Genomic DNA, 17,107 nt, shown 5'->3' with positions numbered 1-17,107 from the left:
TTCATCAGCGTTAAAGCGCAGCCCGGCGGACGGGATGCCCGGCAGGGCGCTCGTATCCACCCTGAGGATGGGGAAGGGCCCCCCCGCCCCGCTCCTCCCAGCAGCCCCCCGGCACGGGGTGGGGGGGGAGGGGGCGGCAGCGGCTTCCCCGCCGCCCTGCGGGACCCCCGGGACCCCCCCACCTCCCCGCCGCGGCCGCTGCGGGGGCTGCCACGGGTCGGTGCCAGCCGCCCAGCACAGGCTCACGACGCAGCTTCCCAGCAGGGGCTGCGGGCGCCTGGGCGTGCACACAGACACGGGCGGACACGGGGACAGGGCACAGGGACGCGTCCTTCGGCAGCCCCCGCTCCGCACGGCGGGGATTTGCCCTTCAGACGATGCAGAATCCGGCAGCCCCGGAGGCGGCCGGGGGGGCGGGCGGCGCCGCCAGAACGGCTCAAACTTGGGGACCGCACGGCACCCCGCAACGGCGACGCCGGCACCCCCAGAACGGCACCCGCCGCCCCCAGAACGGCACCGCCGGCACCTCCGCACCGGCACCCGCCCCTCCGGTGCCCCGGCGAGGGGGATGCGCGGCGGGTCGGCCCCGCTCCCGGGCGCGTCCCCGCAGCGGCTGGCGGCGGGCGCGGGGGGGCGGGCGGAGCGGTGCCGGGGCGCGGCGGGGGCGGGGGGCGGGGAGGGGGCGGCGGCCTGCCGCCGGCGGGCGGGCGGGCTGTCCCGCTCCGCTCCGCTCCGCTCCCTCCTCCCCGCCGAGGCTGGCCGGCGCGGAGCCCGGCGCGGAGCCGCCGCTGCGGCGCGGAGGATGCGCTGAGCGCGGGAGGCGGCGCGACCGCGGCGCAGGTCAGTGGCGAGTCGTCCCCCGGGTCTTCCCCCCGCCGCGTTCCTCGGCTCTTCCCCGCACCACTTCGGGAAAGTGCCCAAACTTGCGGCGGCCCCGCGACCCCCTCACCTCGGGGCCGCCCTCCCGCCTTCCTCGCCGTAATTAGCAGCGCCGGTAATTGGAGGGGCGGGCGGGGGCGGGGGGCAGGTGCGGCGCGGGGGATGGAGCCGGCGGGGGCGGGCACGGGGCTGGGGGGGGTTCCCCAGGGGGAATAACGGGTCCAGAGCAAACTAGTTGGTACCCGCCGGCGCTGCAAACGCCGCTCCCCGGAGCTGAGCCGCCGGGGGCGGTCGAGGGGGGCGAGGGCACTTGTTCCCCTCTAGGGTGGGTCTGCAGGGGAGGGTTTTAGGGGTGCAGCCCCCCCGGCGGGTCCCGCGTTCCCCTGCCCGGCCGTACCCGCACCTCGGACCTGGCGATGCCACCCGGCACCGCGCCTGGCCCTCGGAACGCACGCACTGCAAGGAAATCCGCGCACCCTGCGAAGAATAATTTTGTAGAAGCGCGTCGGCAGCAGTGGGCTAGTGAGGGGCGAGCGGACCGCCCGGGCACCTCGCTGGCCGTGCCCGGTGTGGGCTGTGGAAGTGGCCGGGAACAAGGCGATCCCCAGCCGTAGCTGCGCCGTTATTGTTCTAAGCTTTTTGAGGGGTTGGGAAAGCCCCTCACTGTAATTGTATTGTAATGTCGCTTTCTGTCTGTCGCTGGCTTGTGTTGTGTGCAGATTAACATGCTTAAAAAAACCCAGAGATGCTCGGTTTTTTATGTTAGGCGCTTACCCTGAAACGCTTGTATTTTATTGCAAGATTTAAAAGTTGCAGCTCTACGGAGAATAGGCTGTATGTACAGTACCAGCGAGGGAGGATGAATGGTGAACCCAAACGGTCTCAGAAGTGAAAATCGGAAATGCAGTCGCTAGATCCGTGTTGTTTATTAATGATACTCACCATTTGATGAGAGAGCTATCCCCCAGTTTATCCCGAGAAGATGTCATTTTGGCAGATGCCTGGCGTCTCATCAATTCCTTTCATGTCCCTGGGATTTTCTCTCCTCCAGGAGCAGGCCACGGCAGCTCTCTGTGTTGGGGATAACCGTTAAGCTCTTCTTTTGAATTCATGAGCTTCCAAATTAAACTTTTACTGACACCTGCTACCTAGCCTGGGTGAGTGGAATGACAGCGTCACCCTGGCTACTGGAGCCCTGCTCCCGAGCAAAGGAAATCACAACCAAAAATAGGTGTAAAGCGCACGGGCTGGGTCACACAGCGATTTGGGGGAGCTCTGGGAAACTGGCTACTGGAAATTCTAATCAAAGTCTGCTTCTAATGGAGCAAACTTTCCAACCGCAATCACAGGCAGGAATTAAATCCATAAAGTAGACGGTAACGGAGATTAATAATCATCATCATCAATTAGCTGATGGAATCAAACAGAACAAAATGAGGGTAAACAAGAAACTGTCTCCCCTTCCCCCTCCAATCTATCCCACCTTTATTTATCCAGTGTCAAGGATCCCTCCTGAGCGCTGCTTTCAAGTGCCAAAAAATTTAGCAGGTGTCATAACATAAGGTCAAGACTTAATTATTTACATGGAGACATCAATCATCGTGTGGGGATGATTTATTTATAAATCACCAGAGCTGTAAAAGGAGACGGTGAAGCCTGATGTTCTCCTGCTCGCCGCGGACGGGGAGCGGGCAGGACGAGCCGCGGCCGAGCCTCCTGCGCAGCCCGCGGGAGCTTCTGCCCGGCCCCGCAGGGAGGAGGCTTTTCTATGCCTTTTAAATCGTGTAACCAAAGTGTCACCGGGGAAATCTCATGCATATTTGCTACATCTCAGTAATGAACATTTACTGATTATGGATTATCTGGAGAATTTAGCTTTTTAAACATTATTCAAATTTTTATGTTTATGTAAGCTAATAAGACTGAGGAGATTCAGTAACTACTCTTTGCCTTATGGTATTTGAAAAGTATGTCCGTTGGGCTTAGCTCAGCATCTTCCAGAACCACTTTTAAAATGCTAAAATAGAATTTTTCTCCCTGAAAAAAAAACACAAACCAACCCTGTCTGTGCTCAGTGTAATGCTCTTTGCTCACAATTAATGCCAAAAATCAATTTGCTAACATGCTTTTTATGTTTCTGCTGATCACAAACAGGATGGCACAGTAAAAGCTTTTATTGCCACCTGATTAGCCCACGGTGGGGTGAGTGAACGGCCTGGGCTAGTGTGGCTGCAGGACCCCGTGCCGGCTGCCGCGGTGCGCAAGGGCGCTGAGCCCTGGGCACGATCCTGCTCCCGGGCAGTCAAACACGCTTTATCAACCGTAGGAGCAGAAGCAGGACCAGGCCCGTAGTTTCCCAACGGCCGGCCAAAGTAACGAACGCGCGCTTGGGACGTTCCTGAGCCCCCTCCTCCGGGTTTCTGAGGAAGGGTTAATTACAGCCAGGGATTCGCAGAGGGCTGTCCATTTATTTCTCTGTTAATAGAAATGGTGCTGCTGATCTTATTTACATGATTGCGTTTCAGACAGGGGGGTGATTAACTTAGACTGAGTGAAACTGGTAAAAAAAAAAAAAGGCAGAATACAGGAAGAGAGGAGAGGAAAGTTAGGGTGAAAGGAGTGGAGCTGGGAGGGCAGGTTTCCTTTGCTCTCCTGTCATTATCTCACAGAACTCCCTGCAGCACAAACCCGTGAGCTTTACCGTTACAAAGGACTGTTGGAAGCATGAGGAGTATCCAGGGCAGCTCGTGATCCTTCTGAACTTCATGGCAGGACTCCATTTTGGCAAGAGCAAGTCAATAAGCTCTCCTGCACATCCATTATACTGCTCCCACTGATCTTGGAAGACGACCATTTATCACTGTTATTTCAGTGACAGAAATCCTAAAATAATATTTCACTGGGTTTTTAAGAGGGTGTAAATTACGGGTAAAAGGATGGATGAGCTGGTAGCATCTTCAAGGAACAATTAAGACATTAAGAGTGTGGGAAAATATTTTGAGGCATTAACCAATCAGTGAGAAAATTGGAATTTAGGACCCAATTCGGTTAGGAGAGGTTCCTTGAGCACCCTCTGGATCTCGCCCAGAGCATGTGGAAAACGAAAGATGAATAGTATTTCTTGTAGGCAAGACCAGTCAGCTGCTTGTGTATTTTTACGGTATACTGGGTACATTTATAGCATTTAGTAATGCCAGCAATGTTCACTATAAAGAGCAACAGATGAACGTATCGTGAAACAAGGCACTGGCAAGGCAGGTGGGAAGCGGTTTCCAAAATACTGCAGTGAGCAGGCTGGGAGAGGTGTCGTAAGCTGGTAAACGTGATACAACAGACCGAAGGGGCTTTAACCAAGGGCAGGGCCAACGCCTCGGCCGAGTCCCACCGACGCAGGACCCAGCCCTGCTCCGCTTTCTGCAGGATCACCGCCTCCAAACGCCGGCAGCGACGGTGTCCACGCTGCCCCGTCCCCCGCCAGAAGGAGAAAGGGACGATGGAATGACAGTGGAGCGTGAAGAGGAGAAAGGAGGGGAAATGAAATCGTATTGGCTCAACTGCAAGAAACAAATCGCAGATTTCCCTAATCAGACAGCTGATGCCGAACTGGGGCACAGAGCAAACCACGAGGGAAGGTGGCAGATTTCACAAATTAGTCATGGCAAAAATGGTGAATTTCACAGCTTGAAGTGAATTCATGTTATAGGATGAAACAGCACAAAGTGATTAAGAGCTCTAACTGATAGAAGTAATAAGCATGTGAGCCTTAGTCATCACACAGCAGCCGACATTTCTCCCTGGCTTCAGCTGAGCCACGGGAGCAGCACCTTCAGCAGCCTCCTCCCGCTCCTGATGCTGAGCAGGAGCTGGTGGGCACCACCACACACAAACGAGGTCCCACAGACGTCTCCGGGAGTTCTCCGTCTCCGGGAGGCACAACCGCAGCAGTCCAAGGAGAGTCGGAGCAGCCGTTCCACAGGGAGGCGTTCTGCAGGCTTCCAGTGCCACCCCCGAACCCTGGAGCCATGGCTTCAGCAGCCGAGGACGTGCCACGAGAAGAGCAAGCCAGGGGACAGCAGGGCTCGGTCCTCACAGCGTGACCCCCTCCGCTGAACAGCAGAGAGGGAGGACGGCCGGGGGAGGTTGGAACGAGGGGGGACACCGTTGCAGCACACTCCTGTCGTGCTGGGGACAACCTCACAGGACTGGCAGTGCCACTGGTGGAGCCACCTCACGATAACCAACACCACAGTACGCGCCCCTAACAGAAAGCAACCGTTAAACAGCCCATTCGATGGCTTGCTTCCAAAGGCCACCCAATTTCCATCATTCCAGGGGCTAAAAACCAACATGACAAGCCTCTCTCACAGGTGCGGTTACGTGACTTTTGCTGGCAAAACATTTCAATAGCTGTTACAGCGCGTTTTCAAGGAAAACTCTGCTATCAGATACTGGAACCTTACCCCCCCATTTGTATCCCTGCTTAGACAAAGATAAAAATTCCGAAGAAAAATGTCACCATTGTATCTTAATTCTTTTGTTTCAATGTATGCTCTTCTGTCATGGTTATTGAAACTCCGTAGAGCAAAATGGGAGCAGAGTGAGCTAATACCAGCCAGGCTGAGGCCGTCCGGGAGAATTCCTCCTCCGGCAGCATGAGCACCCTCCAGGCTCTCCCGGGGGGCGGCGGAGCTGGGCAGCCCGCGGCTCTGCAGGCTGCCAGGAGGGTTAACAAGCCCAGGGGCTGGCGGAGGGAGCTGGAGCCGTATAGGAGCAGTGAACCCTCGGAGAGCAGAGCCTGCCAGCTCCGCGGCGCACGGAGGGCGTCCCAGCACCGCAACTCCGCGTGGCGCAGCTGTAGGACGTCGTCAGGGACAGGGGAAGCTGCCGAAGCTGCCAGAACCAAAGCCATAGAGGAATGCAATGGGGCAGTTCCAGTTCCTTCAAAGCCCCCTGGACGTGATCCGCACCCGCTGGCGGCGGCAGAGGAGCACCCGCGCCCCGGAATAGGGAAGGCACATCGTCTGCGCAGAGCCTGGGGCACCGCACAGCCCCGCTCCAGCCCACCCGAGAGCGGCCTGGGTGGGCATCGAAGAAACACCCTCAGAGGAACGGATCACTCCTGAACGAGGATGGGAAACAAAGTTTGGAAAGAATTACCATTTCTAAAGCATTTCTGAAGGAATGCCCTTGAACTCCTGGGAGGGAACCAGACAGGACTTTTAAAAAGGCGGGGTGGGGGGAGAGGCCCTCTTCTCCCAAATTGATTTCAAAACTTGGCAGATTTAAGAAACCTTTCAGTAACGTTTTGTGGATCGATGCTAATTTGATGCATCAGAGCTTAGCGCTGTGCCAATTCACTGTCACACTGATATTAACTAGGCACTTTTTGAGCATGTTTATAGCTCGAGGTCCATTAAATATGCAGACCTGACAATTATTGCACCTTCCTTAAAATACTTAATTTGAAACGTGCATCACAGCATCCATCAGTGGTCTTTGACTCGTCGTCAGGAGGACTCGTCACTCGGTCCCCGGGAGGGGGGAGTCCCCGCTCCGGGGAAGGGGCTGGAGATTGGGCCTGTGGAGGCGAGAGAAGGCGGGCAGGGACTGCCAGCCACCAGCACCGCCGCCTCCAACCCCCTTCAAACAGTGACCGACCTCACGAACGTCACTTAATATAAGGAAATGACGCTCATTGGGAGAGCAGGAATTACTCGCGTTGGGAATGGTGGCAGATCAGTTACATACACTTTCCAAGTGGTCCTTGAACTTGAATGCCTGCAATCTGACATCCCGTTATAGCTAGGAGCTAAATAAAAGTGACTTTATTTTTGAACAGTGGCTAATTTGAGCCAAAGCTGCAGGAGATCCTGGTTTTTAAATTTGGGTCCCTTTAATACCTGCACCGAAATAGTTTGAGAAATGTTGGTTCCTCTTTCTCTTCAGCATCCCCCTCAAATGCAGAAATGATCCCCTTCTGAGCCGGGAGAATCAAAGCAGTAGTTAGCTGGTGACATGTATATTTAGATGACTAACTTTAGGCACCTATGTTTGAATATTTGATTTAATATGCCTTCATTTTTATATCCTGAAATGGGGATGCTACTTAGCTCAAAGAAGATCAATTAATTTTTCTGCTGCTTTTAAGTCCTTTAATGGAAAATGTTACATAAATTATTATTTAATATACTTTTAACAGGGTTTTTTGCATGAGCTGCTTGATCTGCTTAAAGCATATAAGTCAGTATGAGCTGAACTAGTAAAATAAATTCAGAAATCTAAAGGGCGCATCAGAATTTAGACTAGTGCATAAGAAGGGATAAAAACTACGTTGCTCTTGCATTTGGCAAAAAACCCCACAAGGATTGTTGTTTTGTGAACCTTTGGACGTCTCATTTCACAGGGATCACAAAATCCATTTGTGAAAAGATCTAGGAAAGAAAGGAAGAAATTGTGAAAGTAGCACCCTGGTCAATAAAGCGTAGGGGTCCGCAGGCACACAGGGGAGGGTGCCGTGAACCCCTTCTTTGTGCCGCGGTTCAGAAGAGCGGTTCTTTTCCTCGCTTTAGCAGATACCAGCGGCCCAGGGAAGGGCGCACTGAGAGAAGGCAACCCGGCCTGTCAGCAGGAATGCATTTGCCTGGTTTCTCCAGTGAGCAACCCCTCCCGGAGGCGCGCGCACACACACACAAACACGCACACACATGCACCCCCCACACCCCGGAGCGGGACCAACAGTAACTTCATCCTTGTGTCTCCCGCTCCAGAAATCAGTCCATCCGACGCAGATTTCCATGTCCGCCAGTTTTAGGGTAAGTTCATTCCCTGCCATCCCTATGATGGTTTACAAACACTTAGGTGCTTTTTCTCCAGCTTTCCCCAAAAGTACGCTTCATCACACTCGCATCCAAGAAAACCACCGCTCCAACTACAGAAGCTAATTTCTTAACTTTTCTGGCTTTTCTTCACAGCAGCTAGTAAGATCGCAGGTGGTGTTTCTCGCTCTTAGTACCTCCCCTGGCCGCAAAGCCCCGCCACAGCGTTTTAAAGAATCAGCTGTAACTTACTGGCAGAAGGGTTCACATCCACTTACTGGTTATGCCCGTACGACCCACGGGCGGAAGCTGCTGGCCAATAAAGTGCTGTTCTCGCCTGCCTTTGCGCAGCCCTCCCCGAACTCCCCGGCATCGCTCCTCTGCTCTCCATCACCTCACGTGGTGCCAAGATGGAAGGATGGCAGCTGTCTCCCACTTCACGCCAGTATTCTTCCTCTGCAGGCAAGGGGGAAGGGATTTGCTTTCGCGCACAGACAGACAATAATATTATCCCGCATCTTTAAACACAGCTCTCCGAGTTAATGGTGCGACAGCGAGAAGCAGAGGCTTTGCGCTTGTGATACAGAAAATTTACACGGATCGCTTCTTTTTTGTATTTTTTTTCAGCATTTAAAATCTAAAGTAACTTTTGCATCCCTAAAATAATCAATTCATCCATTTCTCACAAAACGCTATATTTTTTTGACGCTTTGGACTAGCGCTGCCCGTATTGCTTCGCGCGTGCCGACAACTTCCGGAGGGCTCGGCCTGTTCCCACCGCATGCGGTATGGTGTGTGCCTGTGGCACTCGGGAGCCGACAGCCCACAGGAAGTTCTTCTAATTCCGCACGTCCCCCAGGAGGTCCACAGCACCGATGGCAGCGTGTAAATAGTATCTACAAGTAACACATCGTCGCACTTACCTGCACCGCGTTGTTCTAATGACATTGCTTTAACCTCCATTGCAGCATTTTTGCCTCAAAATACTAGAATCGGCTTGTTGATCAACCTCTGGTTTACACTGGGAGAAATCTGAGCTTCGGCTAATGTCGGGAGTTTATTTGAGGTCTCTCTCATAATATCAGCGTGTCGCTAGCACAGAAATTCATCTGGTTTTCATAAATATTTGATAGGGCTCTATCATCATCCTCCTCATCATCATTTTGGGCTGGTTGGAAGAAGATCCCCCCCCGCAATTGCAACCCGTTTGCCGAGTTGTCCTGGAAAGTCAGTTGGTGATATTTCAATCAGAGTGTTCTTATAACAAATTCCATTCAAATTCCATCTGAAAGGTTTCATCCTGCTGCTCAGAGGAGGATATGCTAAACGCAGCTTCCCATGGGCTTGGCTGCAGCCCAGCGCTTTGTGATTTATCGTTCTCCTTCCCCGTTCCGGCTGTGACCTTGGGACCTCGCTCCCAAGTCCCCCCCCGCCGCCTGCACTCCTGCCACAAAGGCGGGGACGGAGCCCTCTGCGCCGTCCCCCAGCATCGGGGTGGCCCTCGGGGCGACCATCGGGGCATCAGACCCGCGCTCAGGCAGGTGCCCAGCAGGGAGAGAAGGGGAACCTTCATTTTCCTGCTCTTACTAATGGGACCGAATCACGGAGCATTGTTCTGAAATGACAGGAATTATCAGCTAACTTCAAAGCACGAAAAGCGTTTACAGAAGACGTTTAAACTATATTGGCCAAAGGCATTTTCTGTGGAGACAGCCACAAAACAGCTCTAATTGGAGATCTCCAAACAGCTGTTGTGCCCTATGTATTCGTATCGGAAAAATAGCTTGGAAGATTATGTTAACATGCGATTGAAAAAAAAAAAAAAAAAGTTTTAACATTATTACTGATCTTATTGATAGTATACTGGGGGCGCCTAAGACGCTTTACTGAGAAATGTGTGTGTCCGTGGCCAGAGGAGCTGGCAACCCAGATTGTAACATATGCCACTTTTAACAGAAAAATTGTGCAATTGAGAGAAATTATTGCCCCTTGAAGATTACATTCATTATAGATTGTAACAGAGAAATGTCTTTAGAATGGCTGTAGTTCCCTTCAGTTAAATAGCTATTCAGAAATACGATCGTTTGAGCTTATGTATGTAGCTGCGGCTTGTTCTAACAAAGTTATGGAATGAAAGCAACTTTGGGGAAGGTGCGGCAGACCCACGCGGCACTTCTGTTCCTTTATTCTTTCCACATTTTTCAAGGACACATCTTCTGGAAATCCTTGTTTGGATGTACCTATCCGGGTTCCTTAGGATGGGGAATACTTTTAAAATTAAAAAAAGGGCGACTTTTAAAATCATTTAAAATCATTATTTTAAAAGTCTTTTAGATTTGTTATTTCACCAGTAATTGTCAGGGATTTTTGGCACAGCAAATGATACAGATTTAGCTTTAAAACAAAGACAGCAAAACTTGCTGGTTTTGGTCTTCAGAGTATTGCGCCTGGTATTTTTAGTGATTGGCATTGACCATAAATGAACCTTCTCCGTAACCCCGTCATAGCCCTGACTTTACATAGATCTGTTCTGAAATACTGCGTCTCTTATCTGTTGGGAAGACATCAGAGAATCATTACGTTAAGTAGTTCTTTGTACAGAACCTCCCTCTGCAAGGCCCTGGTCACTAAGATACCACTGAACACATTCATCAACTCTGGATCGGTCTAAAAAGTGGTGACCCTCAACTGGGGAACTTCCACGTGGATTCATGCTCATCTTCCCTGTTTCACTAATAACACAACTGAAGTTAAACTACAAAAGTGGTAGAAAATTGTATCCGATAGAGTGTTGCTATTCCAGCTCTTCCTCTGGACTAGCATTAAGGACGCAGCAGGCTCCCATTTAGTGGCTTCTGGTTTTTTGCCCCAGGTGCTGCAGCTCCCGTTGCCCCCAGGCGGTGGTGGCAGCGCGGGGAGTCGCGCCGCGATGCTCCGTGGGTACCACGCACTAAAACAGCGCCGAGAGAGGGGCATCACGCCAAAAGACATCTCTTCTCTGGCAAATTAGGGGCTCTGCCCCTGAGCGAGCTTTGTGGGAAGGCTGGGCGTGCAGACAGCCCTGCTGCGGTGCCCCGCGGGAAAGGGCGACCGGCAGAATTTATGGAAGGTTGCTATAGAAGAGGTTTCTGTGCTGTACACCGAGTATTTATTTTGGCAGCAGCTCTGTAATTGTGCTGTAAACCACCCTGGGTACTGGTTGCTGTGTACCCAGGCGTCTGACTGGGTGCCAGCCAGCGCGAGCTCTGTGATCATCGTCTGCCACCTCGCAGCGGGAACCCTGTGCCTGTGGGTAGCAACAGCCATCCCGCTCCTCCAACCCCAAACCCCACCTCCGGGGCATCTTCTGCACTCTGAACTCGCTGCCGTTTGTGTGCTGGGCGTGCGTGAGAAACACCTTTCTCTCAACATGTTAATTAATATCAGGCTGTCTCAGACCTGGCTGACCCCGTTCCCTTGCATTTCTAGGGCAAACAGAAGTAACGGGGACAGCTTGTGCAGGGGGGACCCACCACCACAGCTCATAGGGTCCTACTCACTTGTTTCCTCCAGGGAAAGCCTTCACGTCAAAAAGTCCTACTCAGCCCTGGAAATCTCCTCGTTCTTGCAATGGAGGCCAACCAGAGGTGGCTTTTGAGGTGCTCTGAGCAGAGACAGCACTTTCTTCCAGCTTTTCAGTGTTGCAGAGAGTTTTTTGTACGACGCTTGGTATTATTCATGCAAACCTCCAGCTCCTCATCCTGAAGCGACTTTGAGATTTCCTTCTATAACCCGTCACGCCAGCAGCCCCCTTGGCCGGACTTGCCGTGGTAACCACTGCTCCTTCTGCCGGCAGCTCTCCCGACGCCTCAGTCAGCGGGACAGGAAGCCGAACTCGGCAAGAGGGGACGACAGGGAATTCATCCGCCTTTGGATGGGAAGGAGGGGTGCAGGGTGGATAAAGGAAATCTGTGAGGGGAGCAACAGAGGAGGCAGATGGGCTGGTTTGAAGAAACGTCTCTGCCTCGCAGTTCGGAGCAGCGCTCTGTGACGTTACCCGAGCACAGCCCGCGAGACCGGGAACTCTTTCCGTCTGATCTGGCTCTTTGCTGTCTGATTAAAGCCTCTCTCTCTCTTTTCCAGCAATACGCCAGCGCACGGGCTGCATAACCCTGGCAGTTACGCTACGCTGGGCACTTTCCCTCTCCGGCTATTAAACTGCCCTGCCGCTTTCTGTTGTCAGGGCTTCTTTCTCCCCCCTAATATCTCACCTAAAACTTTTTATTTCTTAGCTCCAGGCCATTGCTCCCTGGCCTACAATTTTCTGAGACTGTGAATAATTCCCTCCCTTCGTTTCTATTGTTACCTTGAAGGTATTTATAGACTGTGATCATGTTCCCCCTGAGCCGTCTCTTTCGCTGGACACGATGAATTTCGCTTTCTCAGCCTCTTCACGTGTTACGTTCTCTAATCCACGTATCATTGCCCTCCTTTGTTTTCATCATCTTCTTTTGAAGGTTGGTTACTAGAAATACACAGCGCCGTGGTTTTACACAGCCATTATTTATAGGGATTTACATGCACTTCCCCCAGATATCTGTATTTTCTTACCCAGTGGGGCTATTTTTGTTTATATTGGTTTACTTTATGAAATATCTCTCTTCTCTCCAAATTTAATTTTGCAAATGAAAATATAAGAAATAGCTCTCCATTTTGCTGCCAAGTTATGAGCAGAAGGCAGTAAGGCTGACGAAGGCCACCGACAGTAAAGACTCCTAAGGTCAGTTTTCCTTTGCTGCAAAAGCTTTGCCCGAGTTCGGTGCAGCCGCCGGCACAGGCGGAGGGACTGTCCTCGGGACTGCGCCTGTGCCCCGTCCCAGGGCCTCTTTCCCTGCCCTTTGGGAAAGTAAAATGGGCTACCTGCCCCCAGCCACCCAGTTGCTCCATTTAGCATGCTTTCCTCCGCTTTATTGCCGAAATAGGAATTTCTGTCCTATGGAAAATCCTAATTTTGGTTTTATTATAGATTAAAAGTCTCAGTTTTAAAATTTGCCATGAAATACAAAATTCTTGGGAAGGAAATTCAGTTTTCAGGAAGTAGAAAGGCTCCATCTGAATGTTGTTATCTAAGTTGGGAGCTGTGATTCGGCTGCTCCCAGCTTCCTGGTAACCCCTCAGCTCAGCCGGGCGCTGGGCTCCACCACGCGCCGCTGCCTTCTCGGCTCGCGGCTTTTCACAAAGCTTATAACAAATCTACAAAGGACAAATGTAAAAAGCAAAAAGCCTCGGGAAAAGGTTGTATCATGTCATGGAAAAGGAGACCGTGCCTGGGAGTGAGACCTTTATATAGGGACAGAATTACAGCTCCCCCCGAGCAACGGGAAGGTTGGGATGAAGGGAGAAGTTTGAACCTATATTTGTAAAATTATGTCGTATTGAGATTTCTAACAAAGTCAAAGTACTGGAAGATGGAAGAAGCTTCCTACATGGTAGCAGATGTGGCTGCGGATGTGCCCAGGATTAGATTTCTGCACATCTCCCGTTCACTCGGGTGCCTGTGCAGAACCTGACGCTAATGATGTCCCCTGTAAGACAGAATAATCTATCAAACTAACCGGTGCTGCTCCAGCTCACGCCGGGTACTTCCCCATCACTCGGCACCGGTCCTTTGGTTTTACTTAGTTCCTTATTGTTTGAAACAACTGCCTCTTTTTGTCCTGGGCCTGTACTCAATTTACAATTAGGGTCTCAGTTCTGAAAGAGCATGAGAAATAACACCTGTAATAATAATACCGTGTCTAAAATAACTAATTCTTAGCTCTACATTGCTTTATCGAAAGAACTTCTCCAACGAGTAATAATAGCAATGTGTATGAGGACACCTGTCACACAGGACATGAAGAACTTTCTAAAGGATGTGCTATCTTCATACTGTACAAATACTTATTCTTAGCAACGCTCCTGATTTCACTAGCGCGCACACACACACACCCCCCCGTCTCAGCAGAGCCACGCCAGGCCTGAACTGCCGCAATAATTAATTGTTCTCTTCAGTGATTGAACCAAAATGAGCGGGGGAAAGGCTTGCTTCAGCTATGTCCGAAAGACAAGCGAGCGCTTCATTTTTATCACCGAAACAGAAATCTTCAAAGTTCAGACTAATTTCCAATACAAAGATCTTTTTTTGCTTACAAGCATCAAAATGAAACATTTGGGTTGTGTTTTTAAGTTTAGAGTAATTTGTAAGATGTCTAGTCAGTTGCTACGCTCATTTAAAAAAAACCAAACAAACAGAACAACAAACACAAAGTTCAATTTACAAACGTTTTGTAAACGAAAGATCCCAGCAAGGTTTAGCAAGAATTAGAAGTTATCATCTCCTGCCTCGCAGAGAATCAGTGCTTTCAATGGCCACCAACAGGCACGCTGGAAACAGGCTGCTGCCTCTGTCTTTCAGTTAATTAATAAATTCAAGACGTTTGAAATACGCATTGTAAGGCAACTTTATTTTAATTTTCCCAGCAGAGACACTGACAGCTCCTGGATGATACCGCACTGAACTGTCCTCTTTAATGGCATTTTCTTTTTAATAATCATTGATCCACACAAGTTTGTCAGTTCTAGCCAGGAGCCCGTCGCGCAGGTGGCTCAAGAGCTCTGTGGAGGGCCGAGCGCGGCGCGGCGCATCTCGGCTCTGCACGTCCGCCACGTCATCGCACCGTAGCTGGGGTACGATTTGGATCCTAATTTTTTGTGGCTGTTCTAAATACGACAGTGTACCAAAATACCACTTGTGTCCCCGTGCGCTGACGGCACTCAGAGAGGAAAGGTAAAATCCTGGGATGGAACATAAGGAAAATAAACTAATTTGGAAAGCAGTATTTCCTGTCCGCCCCCAAGAAAAGAACCTCTCATCTCCACCTTCACTGTGTTTGGGCCAAAACATCACCATTTTCTTAATTTATTGTTTAAAGGGTTGGCCTGGCCAGCCCAGCCCAGGTCTTGCCGCAGATGGAGTCGGGGGGGCGGCCGAGCTGGCGCAGCAGGAGGGGCTGGAGCACAGGGCCCACCTGGGCACCGGCTTGGCCTTCCTGACCCCTGTCACCGGGCATAGTCCTGGGACCCTCCTGGACACCACACTGACCGCAAAACACACGGGATGAAATCAGGGAAAGACAGCACAACGTGCAACTGCCATTGGCGCGAAGAGGGGGATCTGGGCTGTCCAGAGGCAGCAGAGGTGAGGCGAAGGGGGAAAACGTGCAAGAAGGTGTAAATCTGAGAGCAAGAGCCGAGACGGGAATGCGGGATGAGGAGGAGCCAGAGGAGCCGAGAGGAGCCCTGCCATCCATGCCCCAAGGGAGACCTCAAGTGGGGAACCGCAGGCTGCCCCGCCATGGAGGTCTCCTTTCAAGGAGACGGAGCGGGAGCAGCAGTTCCCAGGGACAGGGTATTTGATGAGTATCCCGCAGCCTGGACCTCGGATCAGTCAAAGCGTGGCAAAGCCTTGCTTTTCCCGCTCTCTGCCCTAGGTCTTGTCCTAGAGTCACCTTCAATGTTATGAAAGCAAACACCCAGTGGAAACTAAATCGTAACCCGTGGTATAAGAGCACACGTGAAGCCCTGAAAACCCATGGCCGACGTTACAAAGAGGAGCTACTGTACATTCAGGCTGCTGTACAGAGCCTGGCGGGGCACAATCCCCTTTACAGCCGGAGGAGGAAGAGAGATCAGCACTGCAGCGGGACTTCTTTCCTGAGTCCTACAGGGGAAGGAGATGAGGAAGAAAAGGACTCCCAGTCCTTTCCCGGAGAATCCCCTGGAATAGGGGAGGAGCGGCTTTGGGATTCCCCGCAGACCAGAACTGCCTGTACTCCTTTTCCGGCGATTCCCAGTCCTCACAGATTACCACCCCTGAGGGCACTCCCTTTTCTGCCGTTCCTTCCCTGGGCGGGCGTCCCTGGGCAGCAGGGAGGTTTACACTTCTTCTCCGCTTTTCATCTCCTAAGCTGGACCCTGATCTCATTCTCTGCTGCTACACAAGCAATAAACCAGGCACCCGAGCATGGTTTATCTTAGCAATATCCCATTTCTCTGTCAGACTTCAGGTCAGGTGGTAATTTTGGGTGAGGTATCGTCTGCAAAGACAACAAATGCAAAAAACAATCTTTCTCCCAGCAAAGGATAAACTGGATGACCCGAGTGATTTTCTCTGTCGCTACTGCCTATGTTTCTATTATGGAATAAACCGCTGGACAAGGAGACGGATTTAACGCTTTGACTGTAGTGATGGATACTACCAAAAAGCTCAAGTTAGTTCATCTCCTCGCTGCCTTACGAGGGGCAGCACGCGTCCAGGAAAACAGCAGTATTTCTCTCCTGTGCAGAGGTGACGTGTAGAGCACAGCGCATTTCCCCCGAAGGGTATCACGGATTGCGGAGCTGCTGGGCTTGGATGGCTCATGAATATCCGTATGAAGTTACGAGGCAAATTTTGGCTTTCCTTATCGTCACTCTTTCCGAGATATTTGAGTCTGGAATGAATTTTTAAGACCCGTGTACTGTCCCTACAGCTCTAGAAATGCTGAAGCGGGGAGAGGGGAGTCGGGGAGTGCGGGGGTTACAGCCTCTCCCTCCCCGGCAGCCTGAGGACCAGCTCCTGAAGCACCTCCTCAGGCTGCCCCCTCCCCAGCTCGGGACAGGGAGGAAGCAGAACAGTGCCAGCAGAGAACTCCTCCAACAAATGGTCTGTTATTAAGATCCTATTCATTATATGGTAAATATACGTGTTGTCGTACTTCTCAAATGAGAATACCGTGGCCCAGCTCTTACCAACAGCAAGCTACCAGCCCTCAGCCTTGTCTATTTGCCTCTCTAGGCAACTGAAGAAAAAAAAACCTTTCTCAATGTGTTTAACAGAGGGAACCAAAGGTAATTATAGTTTATAAATGTGAAGGTGGCTTGTAGATGTTTACACTGCCCAGACTGAGAAATGTTGTTAAAGGGAACAAGACATCTTGATCCTACAGCGTCCTATTTTTTTTCTATGATGTAAACCTCCACAGTACCAGAGGGTACTTCTGCTGCTGCTAGCCCCTTGATTCTATTAAGAAATCCTTGAATATTATTTCTCTGCCTCTTTCCTCTTTCTTCCCTTTTCTTTTTTTTCCTGTTTAGCAGATAGAGAAATGCTTCGTGTAAAGCTCCATTGTAGTCGGTGAGTGTCTCTAGCTGACACTGGGTAACATTGCCATTATGATTTAGGGTTTCACTGATCGTGCTTTATTATTTTTGTATTTTGCAGAAGGTTTTAACTCTCATTTTATGTGTTCATCGAATTGTTTAAACTGAAGGGGCTCTCAGTCTCCATTGCCATACCAAAAGGAAATAGAGAGAGCTCGCTGTTATTACCATGCAAACTAGACAGTCTGAAC

The 17,107-nt window shown here is 51.1% G+C and overlaps 1 protein-coding gene across 2 annotated transcripts in view; it reads left to right on the top strand.

Moving 5' to 3' along the window:
* The first annotated feature begins 671 nt into the window (after positions 1 to 671).
* Positions 672 to 17,107, top strand: part of CHST8 (carbohydrate sulfotransferase 8) — a 176,681-nt gene continuing 160,245 nt past the window's right edge. For both annotated transcript variants that reach the window (XM_074582949.1, XM_074582950.1), the window contains exon 1: positions 672 to 840. The gene's annotated coding sequence lies outside the window, so the exon portion shown is untranslated. The remainder of the gene's footprint in view (positions 841 to 17,107) is intronic.

Source organism: Larus michahellis, chromosome 4 (assembly GCF_964199755.1).
Source record: "Larus michahellis chromosome 4, bLarMic1.1, whole genome shotgun sequence".
Lineage (NCBI taxonomy): Eukaryota > Metazoa > Chordata > Aves > Charadriiformes > Laridae > Larus > Larus michahellis.
This window is presented reverse-complemented; position numbering and strand designations above follow the sequence as displayed.